This window comes from Bubalus kerabau, chromosome 2 (assembly GCF_029407905.1).
Source record: "Bubalus kerabau isolate K-KA32 ecotype Philippines breed swamp buffalo chromosome 2, PCC_UOA_SB_1v2, whole genome shotgun sequence".
Taxonomy (NCBI): Eukaryota; Metazoa; Chordata; class Mammalia; order Artiodactyla; family Bovidae; genus Bubalus; species Bubalus kerabau.
The window spans coordinates 104,235,363-104,249,936 of NC_073625.1; the positions used below are offsets into that span (position 1 = coordinate 104,235,363).

A 14,574-nucleotide genomic window follows, 5' to 3' on the forward strand; every position below is an offset into this window, starting at 1 on the left:
CATGTCATGGAAGGTAGCACTAAGGCCAATGCCCACCTCGTTCTGAGTTTAGCAGGTTTCAGAGGAAGCTAAACACTGGGTGAAGCTTTATATGTGAATGATGACCCTCATTTACTAAATACCTTGCCATGAGACAAGAACTGTACACTCCGTAACAACAATCCTGCAAGGCAGGATTATGATGAAGAATCAAGCAAAGAGAGGTTCCTTGTTAGGGGTAACTTTTCTAATACAGCGGCAGAGCTGGAATCCAGACATATGCCTGAGTGTGAAGCCCATGCTTTTCCCATTCCACTATCCCCTTTGCTACTACACAAACACATGACTACTACCAGTGTGGAATCAATGACCTTTGCCGAGAAGGGCATGAGTTTTGCTGATTTGCTCTTAAGAATTTATAAAACTCATCTGCAAAGAGTTTTGCAAATGCAGTTTGACAGGGTCTCAGAGACACAGCCTTTGTAATTGACCCCAGTCCTCAGCGCACTGCTCTGTATACAGCAGGCAGGCATCTGAAATGTACTATTCCCTATTTAGCTTCAGATGTGTGAGTAAAATCCAATGATCAAGATAAGTTAAAGGATGTTGAGTTCCTAAAAGAGCTAGCTAGAAAATTCTGAAAGGCCACAGTAATCTAATTTGTAACACATAGCCATAATCCAAAATCCTCATTAAACGCCTTTCAATAACAATTTTAGATGATCACACAAAGAGCTTAAAATGGTAAGACCAAAACAGAAACATGATTTCTTTTAAAAAATATGTTTAATTTCCCTTTTAGGTTGAAAATTGCTCCTTCCCCTCACCTTTGACCCAAGTGTATCTATGCCTTTTGGAAATTGTGAGTCAATTTGGGTGAGGCAAAGACACACATTCTTCTCTTGAAAGAACAGACTTGCATTCCTATGAGTAAAATAAATTAGGCTCAGTTTCTCTGTCCATTAATTATGTGGAATAAACAACTTTCCACTGCTCAGAAAGCAGCTCAGGAGACCAGCGCAGATTTCCTCCTCAGACTCAGGGGAAAGATCACTTGACTATCCAGGGGAACGCCTGTGGTCTGAGACTCAGGGCATTGGAACAGAGGCTGTACCGCCAGATGTTTGTAAGAAATGCACTGAAGGAGACAATCCCATGATACAATCCTCAGAGGACTGCTGCGTTGGGGGGAGGGGGGCTGGTATTGCAGAAGAGCAGCAGAGTGAGAAGGAATTTGCATCCAATTCTGCTCCTCAGGAATATCCAGCCCTCAACCCTGAAGACAGCCCACAGAGTCCAGGGAATGTACTGCCCCACCCCACCCCCAAGTACTTATGTTATTTTAGAGTCTTAAAAGATGCCAGGAACATCACTCCTGGGAAAGTGAGTAGATAGGAGGGAGGTAATGCACGGCCTCTGACATTGTATAGTCAAATTGAACTGGCTGGGATTTGCAAGAGCGTGGACCATTACCACTGGGAATCTGTAGACAAGGAGAAACATTGCTGATGAGAGGGAGGTATCAGAGTTGGAAATGTTTGTATTTTTGGCCTTTACACATTTGTGACCAACACTCCTGTTCATTATCCCCTTCTTCCACACCAAGAGAACCTTGATTTTACTGTAAGCTGCAGCTGTGCTGTCAGTTAAACCATTCAGCTTCCCAGATTCCATTGCAGTCAGGACCGGCAACGTGATCCACTTCTGGCCAACAAGATGTGAGCAGACCTCGCTGGGGTCGGCCCTTGAGCAATTGCGCCTTGTTGACGTCCTGTCCTTTGTGCTGTGAGTGTGGACATCTGGATCAGCCTCTTTCCCCAAGAAAAGAACTGCAGAATACCGGGCCGGTGAGCAGAAATAGCGAAGCAGCCAGGTGTTTGATGAGTCCCAGCAGACATTGTACTAACGCTGGCCTGCTGCCTGTGAGTCACATCTTGTTTAAGCCACCGTTTGTTGGGTCTTCATTGCCTGAAACCAAGCATAACCGGTAACTGCTAGCAATTTGAATTGAATTAAATTCAGCAGTGATCACCTGTGATGTTCTAGGTTTGGGAATATGAGAATAAGAAAGATAAAACCCACTGCCCTCAGAAAATTCACGGACTAGTGCACAAGAGAAAATACTTAAGTAAACCATTCTAGTGTAGTGGATACCTTCTAGAGTGGAGGTTTGTTTAAAGTGTTACAGGAACAGTCATCATTATTAATAAGGGAGCAAAATGTACTAGAATAAATTGTGTGGCATTATAAGTTATTCTCACCCCTTATAATACATATATACCTGTGTACACATATACAGGTAAATCCAATAAACTCACTGAATAGCCACAATTCATATTATTGATACTGTCAAATTGTGCCTGTCAAATCATGAGGTCACAGTTATTTTATCCTCCCTTAAGTACCACTTTACACTTGTTTATTTTCTCTGGTGGGGTCAGAGGACCTCCATGTTTCCTAAGTAAATTTCTCAAACCTTTGTCAATTCCTTATATACAAGAGAAACCCCAAGAAGGCCATGGAAAAATAAACTCCGTCTCAAAGAGCAGTAGTAACAAAGGACAGTTTGGTCTGAAACACATCCAGAAGTGGATGGCAAAGTACAGTAGCAGCATTTTCACCCAGGGCAGCACCCACGACAGGGGCGGCTGCCCCTGTCCTTGCCTCTTTCCCTGATTTGTGACTCTATCCATGCATTCCTCTTTCCTTGTCGTCTCCTGCCTCATTCCCCATCATCTCCCCTTAGTCTCCTGATGGCATCTTTATCTCCTGCTTTCTCACCCTCTCCACTGTTCTCTCCCTTATCCAACTGCGAGTTAAGAATAATGTTTTTTTAAAATATTACTTGCAGCTTTTACTAAAGAGATTTTTATTCAAGATTTTAATTTTTTATAAGTTGATGATTAAATTGATATTTTGCAAAAACAAAAATAATTGCTTTAAAATTTTTGAAGAGGTAATACATTCACATAGTTCAAAATTTAGGAATTTTAAAGTGTATGTGTAAAACATCTCCCTCACATCTGCTACCTAGCTCCCTTGCTCAGGACAACCAACATTACCAGTTTTGTGTGTATCTTTACATAGCTATTTTGTATACAGGTAAATATGTACACCTATTCTCCCACTTCATTTTTTCCCACAAAAAGATGACATATACTACATACCTTGGGGCTTCCCAGGTGGCACTAGTGGTAAAGAACTCACCTGCCAATGCAGGAGATGTAAGAGATGCAGGTTTGACCCCTGGGTCAGGAAGATCCCCCAGAGGATAGCATGGTGACCCACTCCACTATTCTTGCCTGGAGAATCCCATGGACAGAGTAGACCATAGCATGGCAGGCTACAATCCACAGGGTTGCAAAGGGTCGAACATGACTAGAACAATTTAGCACGCACTCACCCAAGTAGTATTATATATGCATCATTTCACGATGAGAGAACATTCTTTTTGGTTTGCTGGGTCTTCATTGATGCTTATGGGCTTTCTCTAGTTGCAGCAAGCAGGAACTACTCTTTGCTGCATGGGCTTCTAATGTGGTGGCTTCTCTTCTTGCAGAGCGCAGGCTCTAGGCTCACAAGCTTCAGTGGTTACAGCACAAGGGCTCAGTAGTTGTGGTATGTGGGCTCTTGGGCATGCAGGCTTCAGTAGCTGTGGCGTGGGGACTCAGTAGCTGCTCTGTGGCATGTGGAATCTTCCCAGAGCAGGGATCAAGCCCTGCATTGGTAGGCAAATTCTTTTCCACTGTACCACCAGGGTTTTTTTATAGTTTTGTATCATTTCTAGTTTTCCATCATGCTTAGAAAGCCCTTCTGATAGAAGAGGAGTTTCTTCTTGATCATACATTATAATGAACATCAGTCAAGAAGTTATTTCTTAAATGACTGGTACAACTTAGAGTGATCAGGAATAAAAAGCAGGTGGGGGACAGGGTATACAGGTGGTAAGAATCTGGGTTCAGATCCTCTCCATTCCTGGTTATGTTGCTAGGTAAGAGGGCTTATTCTGACATCCACTCTATCCATTTGTCTGCTGTAGGTGAATGAATATGACCAAAGCTCCACAGACTAGGTGTATGTGAAAGTGAAAGGAGGATTCTAAGGTGATTTGATGACATGTGTGCGTAAACATTTTAATTTCTTCACCACTGCATATAATAGTGTCATATCTCCTATTGGACATCTGGGTACTTCCTGTCTACATAATTTTGTTGTTACTGCTTTTCCTCAAAGATAAAGATTCTGGCATGGCAGTCATAGAAAAACTCATTATAGCTTAAAAAAAAAAAAAAAAAGAAGATCCCCCAACACATTGCATTTCAGTGGAAGTGGGGGTATGGGGGGAAATCATTCAGCCAACACTCTTTGGTTGGGCAGGGCTTAAGACGGAGCCAGGCTCTGACATGTGTAATGAGGTGCCTATAACAAGCTGGAGCCATCCTGCCTCTTCCATCTGCCCCAGTCATAACCTCCCAATCTCATGGATCCTAGCTCCCTCCTTCAGATGAGGCCAGAATCCCAGACAGGAACCTAAGCAGAAAAAGTTGCCCTCTTGCAGGATTGGAATACCTCTATCAATTGCCAAGGTGGCAGCATCTGAGGTTGTAGAAGCAATAGCCCCCTTCCTGGTGTCTTTACAACCTCAGAAGAGCAGTAAAGCTTGCCACTTATGAAACCAAACTTGGCTCCGGGGCACCTTGACTTACTTCCAAGAAGCACCATTCAGGCTTTAAGGATTTGTCCTTTGATTTTTCTCAGTTTGGGGACATTTTGAGGTAATATCCTGCTTACACAAAGTTCTTCACTGAGAGGAGTGGTCAAAAGCTCTGCTGCCATTGAGTCATACACAGTGGGTCACTCTGAGGATATTAGCCTCAGTCGTCAATGCTCCCAGGACTTGGGCTCTGGGGAGGTAAATAGTGGGGCTGCTTGGGGTCCAGCAGGACAGAGTGATAGGCAGCCACAGAGATCAGAATTAGAAGATGTGGGTGCCGGGAGGTCAGGTTTCCTTAGGTCATTCTCATAGACTGCATCATGGACATAGAATCTTGGGGTAGAGTTAGAAGTGGGGGCTAAAGGCTAGGGGAGGTTTGTTATAGTCGTGGTAACAGCTCTGTGTGAAAGCCAAGATGATTGAGGCCTGGAGATGCTGTTCTATGGCTGCCTTACATAGTCAGCAGCTGGATGAGGTCATTTAACATTTGGAGCATTAGTTATCAAACATATAAGACATTGCTAGTCCCCACCTATTTCTGATGATGTAGAAAGAAGAGGGGATTCACTGGAGTCAGGGGACTCAGGATTGATGAGGAAGGGGTTGTGTCCAACAGGAAGGCAGCTACATCCAGAGAAATTCTACAGGCAGATCCTTCCATTGTCCCGTGAGTTGGGATTCGGGTGATTTGAAGACATTTTCTATCTGAAACTATGGCAGTGACTTGAGACTTAAGTGTAAAAAGAAGAGATCAAGAGTCATGAGAGAAATGGCTCCAAGTTAGGGACTGAAAAGTAATCAGTCAGCAAGCATGAAGGGGTAGAGTGGCCATTATTTATTCATTCAATGAATGAATTCATTGAACCTTGTGTGTGTAATACTGTTTAAGGTACCAGGGATATAGCGGTGAACAAAGCAAAGCCCCTGCTCTCCTGGTACCTATATTGTAGTGGGAGTGACAGATAATAAACAAGATATTTTTCTGTATAATATATGTTTCTATAATGATGTATTTATATTTACCCTTACTCCATCACCCACCTGTCTATCCCCTTCCCTGGTTCTATTAGCACATTTCCCTACTGTTAATAGACAAGTGATGCAGGGAGGATGCTGTTCTATGTTGGATGGACATAGAATGCTTCAGGAGTAATGATGTGACGTTTGAGCAGAGCTGGGATGGAATGAGAAGGGAGCCATGCAAACAGGGGAAACAGCATCCAAGGCAAAGGGCACAGTAAGCCCGGAGGCAGGCAGGAGTGTGGTGCCACAGGGAAGCCCCTCAGGCTGGAAACGAGTACAGGTGGCATTATAGGGGATAAAGTCACAGAGACTGGAAGGAATGTCATGGTGTAGGCCACGACAAGGATTTAGGAATGTATTAGGTTGGTGCAACCTAATAGAAGAACTATACAAGAAAGGTCTTAATAACCCAGATAACCACAGTGGTGTGGTCACTCATCTGGAGCCAGACATCCTTGACTCTGAAGTCAAATGGGTCTTAGGAAGCCTTACTACAAACAAGGCTAGTGGAGGTGATGGAATTCCAGCTGAGCTATTTCAAATCCTAAAAGATGATGCTATGAAAGTGCTGCACTCAATATGTCAGCACAGCACATTTGGAAAACTCAGCAGTGGCCACAGGACTGGAAAAGGTCAGTTTTCATTCCAATCCCAAAGAATGGCAATGCCAAAGAATGTAAAAACTACCATACAATTGTATTTATTTTACATGCTAGTAAGGTAATGCTCAAAATCCTTCAAGCTAGGGTTCAGCAGTACATGAACCAAGAACTTCCAAATGTATAAACTGGGTTTAGAAAAGGCAGAGAAACCAGAGACCAAACTGTCAACGTTCATTGGATCGTAGAGAAAGCAAGGGATTCCATAAAAACATCTGCTTCTGCTTCATTGACTACATGAAAACCTTTAACTGTGTGGATCAGTCAAATTTGGAAAGTTACTAAAGAGATGGAAATACCAGACCACCTTACCTGTCTCCTGAGAAACCTGTATGCGGGTCAAGAAGCAATAGTTAGAAACTTACATGGAACAATAGCCTTGTTCAAAATGGGGAAAGAGTACAACAAGGCTGTGTGTTGTCACCCAGTTTATTTAACTTCTATGCAGAGTACATCATGAGAAATACTGGGCTGGATGAATCACAAGCTGGACTCAAGGTAGCCGGGAGAAATATCAGTAACCTCAGATATGCAGAGGATACCACTCTAACGTCAGAAAGTGAAGAGGAACTAAAGAGCCTCTTGATGAGGGTGAAAGAAGAGAGTGAAAAAGCTGGTTTAAAACTCACAACATTCAAAAAACTAAGGTGATGGCATCTGGTCCCATCACTTCATGGCAAATAGAGGGGGGAAAAGTGAAAGCAGTAGCAGATTTTATTTTCTCGGGCTCCAAAATCAGGTGGTGACTGCAGCCATGAAATTAAAAGACGCTTACTCCTTGAAAGGAAAGTTATGACCAACCTAGACAGCATATTGAAAAGCAGAGACATCACTTTGCTGATAAAGGTCTGTATAGTCAAAGCTATTGTTTTTCCAGTAATAGTGTATGGATGTGAGAGTTGGACCATATAGAAGGCTGAGTGCCAAAGAATTGATGCCTTTGAATGTGGTGTTGGAGAAGTCTCTTGAGAGTCCCTTGGACAGCAAGGAGATCCAACCAGTCCATCCTAAAAGAAATGAACCCTGAATATTCATTGGAAGGATTGATGCTGAAGCTGAAGCTCCAATATTTTGGCCACCTGATGCAAACAGCTAACTCATTGGAAAAAACCCTGATACTGGGAAAGATTGAAGGCAAAAGAAGAAGAGGGTGGCAGAGGATGAAATGGTTGGATAGCATCACTGACTCAATGGACATGAATCTGAGCAAACTCTGGGAGATAGTGAAGGACAGGGAAGCCTGGTGTGCTGCAGTCCATGGGATCACAAAGAGTTAGACATAACTTAGCAAATGAACAACAGATTGGTGCATAAGTAATTGTAGTTTTGCATTGTTGAACTTTGTCTTTTGATATTGGAATACATTCTTAAATGTGATTGTGTTATACATTTTAATGTGCATTTCTTGTTTATGTCTTTTGCTAATGAATTATTTGATGATGATTTTATATAATTTTAGACTATGGAAATGATATTAGACAAAAAGCAAATTCAAGTGATTTTCTTATTCAAGTCAGCATGGCTCATAAAGCAGTGGAGACAGCTTGCAACATCAACAACCCATTTGGCCCCAGAACTGCCAATGAACGTACAGTGAAGTGATGGTTCAAGAAGTTTTGCAAAGGAGATGAGAGCCTTGAAGATGATTAGCATAGTGGCTGGCCATCAGAAGTTGACAGCAACCAGTTAAGAGCAATAAATGAAGCTAATTCTCTTACAACTACATCAGAGGTTGCTGAAGAACTCAACATCAACCATTCTATGGTCATTCAGCATTTGGAACAAGTTGAAAAGTTGAAACAGCTTAATAAGTGGGTGCCTCATGAGCTGACCACAAATCAAAAAAATTATCATTTAAAAGTGTTGTCTTCTCTTATTTCACACAACAACAAACCACTTCTCAATCAGATGGTGACATGCAACAAAAAGTTGATTGTATATGACAACTGTGGACAGTCAGCTCAGTAGTTGGACCGAGAGGAAGCTTCAAAGCATTTCCCAAAGCCAAACTTGCACCAGAAAAGGGTCATGGTGGTCTGCTGCTGGCCTGATCCACTACAGCTTTCTGAATCCTGATGAATCCATTACATCTGAGAAGTATGCTCAGCAAATTGATGAGATGCATCAAAAACTGCAATGCCTGCAGCTGGCATTGGTCAACAGAAAGGGCCCAATTCTTCTCCACGACAACTCCCGACCACTCATTGCACAACCAATGCTTCAAAAGTTGAACCAACTGGGCTATGAAGTTTTGCCTCATCTGCCATATCCACCTGACCACTCACCAACCAACTATCACTTCCTCAAGCATCTCAACAACTTTTTGCAAGGAAAATGCTTCCACAACCAGCAGGATGCAGAAAATGCTTTCCAAGAGTTCATTGAATCCCAAAGCATGGATTTTTACACCACAGGAAAAGACAAACCTATTTCTCATTGGCAAAAATGTGTTTATTGTAATGGTTTCTATTTTGATTAATAAAAATGTGTTTGAAACAAGTCAGAATGGCTTAAAATGCAGGGTCTGTAATAACCATAATTACTTTTGTACCAACCTAATATTCGGAGTGCATTGAGAGGCCATTGGAGGATCACATACTCATCAGTTTACTGCACAGCCTCGAAGACACTGCACTGACATATACGTGTGATTCTCCAGTGCTGTACTCACCTCCCAGCCTGTGAAAGGTTTTGCCCCCCAAAGCCTCAATTACAGGAAAAACGTGTGTGTACCTCAACCTCCAGTTGTGTAATTCTGGGCTGCAGAGAGGCCTGACATGGAAAGAAAGACAAAGCCTGCAAATCTCAGGCCACTGGAGCAAAACTTCCTCATCTGGATGATGTCAGCTGCAGCCTCGTAGGTGGGGGTTACCTTGACTTCTGACTTGAGTTGCATCTTATACTAATAAGTGGCTGGTAGTCCAGTGTTCCGGAGAAGGCAATGGCAAGCCACTCCAGTACTCTTGCCTAGAAAATCCCATGGATGGAGGAGCCTGGTGGGCTGCATTCCATGGGGTTGCTATGAGTCGGTGGGTTGTGACTGAGCGACCACTTTCACTTTTCACTTTCATGCAATGGAGAAGGAAATGGCAACCCACTCCAGTGTTCTTGCCTGGAGAATCCCAGGGACGGGGGAGCCTGGTGGGCTGCTGTCTATGGGGTCGCACAGAGTCGGACACGACTGAAGCACGGCAGCAGCAGCAGCAGCAGCACTCCAGTGTTCAGAAAACAGTGTCTGCTTCCCATTCCCTATATTCATCCTCTTACCCCCTCCATAGACCAGGCCTCTGCTTAACAGAGCCTAGGAGAACACCTGCTGTGAACATCTTCTTTCTGGGACAAAGGACCAGGCAGGCCTTTGCAAGCTTCTTCCTTGCATAGGAAGTGAGATACCCCCCTAAAGTCCCCATACAGTTAAAGAATGGGCTTTGTCTAGAAAGTTTATAGACTCAGCCTGGAAAACCTCTCACTCCTTATTAGATTCAAATGCATTAGCAGATATGCACAAGGAAGGAACTCAGATTCCAGAAGTTGATTTCTTTTACAGGTGTCCTTCCTTGACAGGGAAGCCTGGCAGACTGCAGTCCATGGGGTTGCAAAGAGTTGGACATGACTTAACAAAGGAACAACAACAACTTCCTTTTGAAGTCTTAGAAAATGGTGGTGATCTTGTCATTTGTACGTTTTGGTTTGTGTGTGTGTGTGTTTGGCTTACAACACAGTGGTCTATTTCTTGCTCGTGCAGCATGTCCACTCTACATGGCTGTAGATCCATAACTGTCTTCATTCCAGCGAAGACAGTGAAGACACTCCTCCTCCTTCATACTGAGGCTGAAGGTAGAGTGTCTGTTGTAACATGCTTGTCATCCTCCTCAGGATTGTTCCCAAACAGTGATGGTTTTTGCAAAATAGGGTCCCACTTCTGTGCTTTCTTTGCAAAATAAGCTTCCGTCAGCTTAGAAACATGTTCTTGTTCCCATCTCCCTATTTCATTTTTATCATAAAGTTTTTGAACACACTTGGACACGTGCATGCATACACACACACTCATCATAATATTGTTGAAGACTAACGACCTAGAAAGATATTCATGTGAAACAATATGCTCATTATCATTGTGTGTCTGTTCTAAGTATAGGTAATTATGCATAGCTATAAATACCAAAGTGATGCATTATGGATGATTTTTATTTTCATCTTTTTTGTGTGTGTTTTCAAATATTTTTTAAAAATCCTTACATTGCATCTACCTGGATACAGTATCAGAAAGTCATTGTCTTAGCCTCAATACTTTTCATCTAACAGCTCTCTTACAAGGGAGAGCCTTGTAAGTCCCTCCAACAAATCCTCTTTTAAATAGAACACTTGTGTGTGGTAAACATGCATGGACTGATCCCCTGACCCACTGACCAACCCCCTTTTGTTAGGTGTCTGCACATGGTTTAGAACCATTCACATGCAAGATCACAGAAATGGCAGAGATTTCGGAAGTGATCCTGCCTGACTGTCTGCTCAGGGCACAGCTCTCCTTTCTGCACGCCTGAGTGGGGCTTGTCCAGTCTCTGGTTACTCATGTCCCCAGATGGGGACCACAGGGTGGGGAGACCAGACATTGTTCGATAATGGCCTTAGTTAAGAAAGTCTACCTTACAGAGAGGAGGGATCTATCTGCACATAACATGCACCCTCAGCTTCTAGCCCCCGTATTTATGGCACTTCATAGCCCTAAGAGCTCATCACATGGGAAATAAAAGGGGGATGAAATAAAGAACTGACATTTTCTGTTGTTTCCCTGTTGTTTTGTTTTGACCCAGAGTCTCTTTTAGTTCATCTAAGTTGCTTTTCCATGCTGTCTGGCACCATTCAAAGGTTTGCTTTGTTCTGTTTCTCTCTTTTTATATCTGAGGTTTCTTTTTCTCCAAATGAAACATCTTAAAGTTATTTCTCCCCACTTCATCCCAGCCACCGCTCTTTGGTAGCCATCCCTGCTCTTTTATTTCCTACCCTATAGGTAACCGGCTTTCTTTGATTTTTCTTCTCCTAATTCCATCACAAATGTCTCTGCTTTTTAAGATCCAGGACTATAAAGAAAGATGAGCACTAAAGAATTGATGCTTTTGAACCATGATGTTGGAGAAGACTCTTGAGAGTCCCTTGGACTACAAGGAGATCCAACCAGTCCATCCTAAATGAAATCAGTCCTGAATATTCATTGGAAGGACTGATGCTGAAGCTGAAGCTCCAATACTCTGGCCACCTCATGCAAAGAGTTGACTCATTGGAAAAGACCCTGATGCTGGGAAATATTGAACGTGGGAATAGAAGGGGATGACAGGGGTTGAGATGGTTGGATGGCATCACTGACACAATGGACATGAGTTTGAGTAGGCTCTGGGAGTTGGTGATGGACAGGGAAGCCTGGTGTTCTGCAGTCCAGTCAGTCAGTCAGTTCAGTTGCTCAGTTGTGTCCGACTCTTTGTGACCCCATGAATCGCAGCACGCCAGGCCTCCCTGTCCATCACCAACTCCTGGAGTTCACTCAAACTCATGTCCATCGAGTCAGTGATGCCATCCAGCCATCTCATCCTCTGTCGTCTCCTTCTCCTCTTGCCTTCAATCCCTCCCAGCATCAGGGTCTTTTCCAATGAGTCAACTATTTTCATGAGGTGGCCAAAGTATTGGAGTTTCAGTTTCAGCATCAGTCCTTCCAATGAGCACCCAGGACTGATCTCCTTTAGGATGGACTGGTTGGATCTCCTTGCAGTCCAAGGGACTCTCAAGAGTCTTCTCCAATACCACAGTTCAAAAGCATCAATTCCTTCGCGCTCAGCTTTCATCACAGTCCAACTCTCACATCCATACATGACTACTGGAAAAACCATAGCCTTGACTAGACAGACCTTTGTTGGCAAAGTAATGTCTCTGCTTTTCAATATGCTGCCTAGGTTGGTCATAACTTTCCTTCCAAGGAGTAAGCGTCTTTTAATTTCATGGCTGCAGTCACCATCTGCAGTGATTTTGGAGCCCCCAAAAATAAAGTCTGACGCTGTTTCCACTGTTTCCCCATCTATTTGCCATGAAGTGATGGGACCAGATGCCATGATCTTAGTTTTCTGAATGTTGAGCTTTAAGCCAACTTTTTCACTCTCCTCTTTCACTTTCATCAAGAGGCTTTTTAGTTCCTCTTCACTTTCTGCCATAAAGGTGGTGTCATCTGCATATCTGAGGTTATTGATATTTCTCCTGGCAATCTTGATTCCAGCTTGTGCTTTCTCCAGCCCAGCATTTCTCATGATGTGCTCTGCATATAAGTTAAATAAACAGGGTGACAATATACAGCCTTGATGAACTTCTTTTCCTATTTGGAACCAGTCTGTTGTTCCATGTCCAGTTCTAACTGTTGCTTCCTCACCTGCATACAGGTTTCTCAAGAGGCAGGTCAGGTGGTCTGGTAGTACCATCTCTTTCAGAATTTTCCAGTTTATTGTAGTCCACACAGTCAAAGGCTTTAGCATAGTCAATAAAGCAGAAATAGATGTTTTTCTGGAACTCTCTTGCTTTTTCGATGATCCAGCGGATGTTGGCAATTTGATCTCTGGTTCCTCTGCCTTTTCTAAAACCAGCTTGAACATCTGAAAGTTCATGGTGCACATACTGCTGAAGCCTGGCTTGCGGAATTTTGAGCATTACTTTACGAGCGTGTGAGATGAGTGCAATTGTGCAGTAGTTTGAGCATTCTTTGGCATTGCCTTTCTTTGGGATTGGAATGAAAACTGACCTTTTCCAGTCCTGTGGCCACTACTGAGTTTTCCAAATTTGCCACGGAGTCACGAAGAGTCAGACATGACTGAGTGACTGAACTGAACTGAACTGAACTCCATCACCCTTTTCCTTCCTTCATTAGAACTTCCTATTCTCTCTTTCCCTTTTAGGGCCATGTTACAGCAGTTATAATAACACCCTTCCAAACATGAGTTTAAATAAAAGGAGTACCTAACCATAGAACAAGTTTACGGGAAAACAAATTGCCTTTTTTTTTTTTTTTTCTTTCAGATTTTCACAATAAAGTTCTTTCAGTGCTTTTTTTTTTTTTTTTGCATTGTTTTATTTGTAAAATATACACAGCATAAAATGTGCCATTTTAAAATAATAATTCATTGTTTATGAATTATTTAAAGTAATTCAGTGTCACTAAGCACCTTCACAAAGTTTTGCAACCATCACCACTGTCTAGTTCCAGAACTTTTTTATCACACCAAATGGAAACTCCATGCTCATTAAGCAGGCATTCCCCATTCTCCATTCCCCCAAGGCTACAACAGCAACTAAACTGCATTTTGTCACTATGGATTTGCCATTTCTAGATAGTTCCTATAGATGAAATCATATAATATGATTTTCCTTAACTTTGCGTATTATTTGCAAAGTTCATCACTGCTGTAGCATGCATCAGGACCTCATTTCTTTTTTATGGCTGGATAGTATTTCACTCTATGAATATACATATTCTGTTTATCCGTGTGCTCATCAGTTGCTGGATATTTGGGTGGTTTCCATCTTTCAGAGATTGTAAATAGTGCTGCTATGAACTTTTTTGTACAAGTCTTTGTTTGAACAAAAATGCTTTTTTTTTTTTTTTTGAAGTATTAATTTTATTCTCCAAAATGCAGGCTTGTTTGTTTCTTGCTGGGGGCAGAGGTGGGTATGGCTCCATATTCTGGTGCCCTAAGCAAGGTTCAGCTTATCCCACTGGCAATCTTCCTCTGTTCCTTGTTCTTGTGCCTCTTGATGCTCTGTCTCCTTATTTTTCCTTTAATCTCTCTTCCCTGCACAAATCTGCAAGTATATGTGGGTCCTCCCCCCACTCAATTTGGAATTCATATTGCCAAGTGTATTTCCTCCTCTTACACAGGTGTTATTTTTTCTTCTTTCTTTCTTTAGTACATACAATGAATGTGCACAATTCAGAAAGGCCTTAGGCCTTAGTCCTTAGCTTCCCCTAACAAGGCCCCTTTCCAACTTGATTCCAGGAAATCGGGCTCCAGGAGCTCAAGCCAGGAGAGGCCCTTCCCCGGGCCCCAGCTCATAAAGCCAAGGTGTGTCTGGCCCCCGACTCTCTCAGGCTTGGAACTTGAGCCTTCCCTCACTGGCTGCTGTCAGAGTTCAGTGCTCCCTGTCAAGCCCTTGGAAAGCTGGGGG

At 42.8% G+C, this 14,574-nt stretch overlaps 1 pseudogene; it reads left to right on the forward strand.

The window, feature by feature from the left end:
• Positions 1–7,837: 7,837 nt before the first annotated feature.
• LOC129644837 (histone-lysine N-methyltransferase SETMAR-like) lies at positions 7,838–8,854 on the forward strand (annotated as a pseudogene).
• The last annotated feature ends 5,720 nt before the right edge of the window (positions 8,855–14,574 follow it).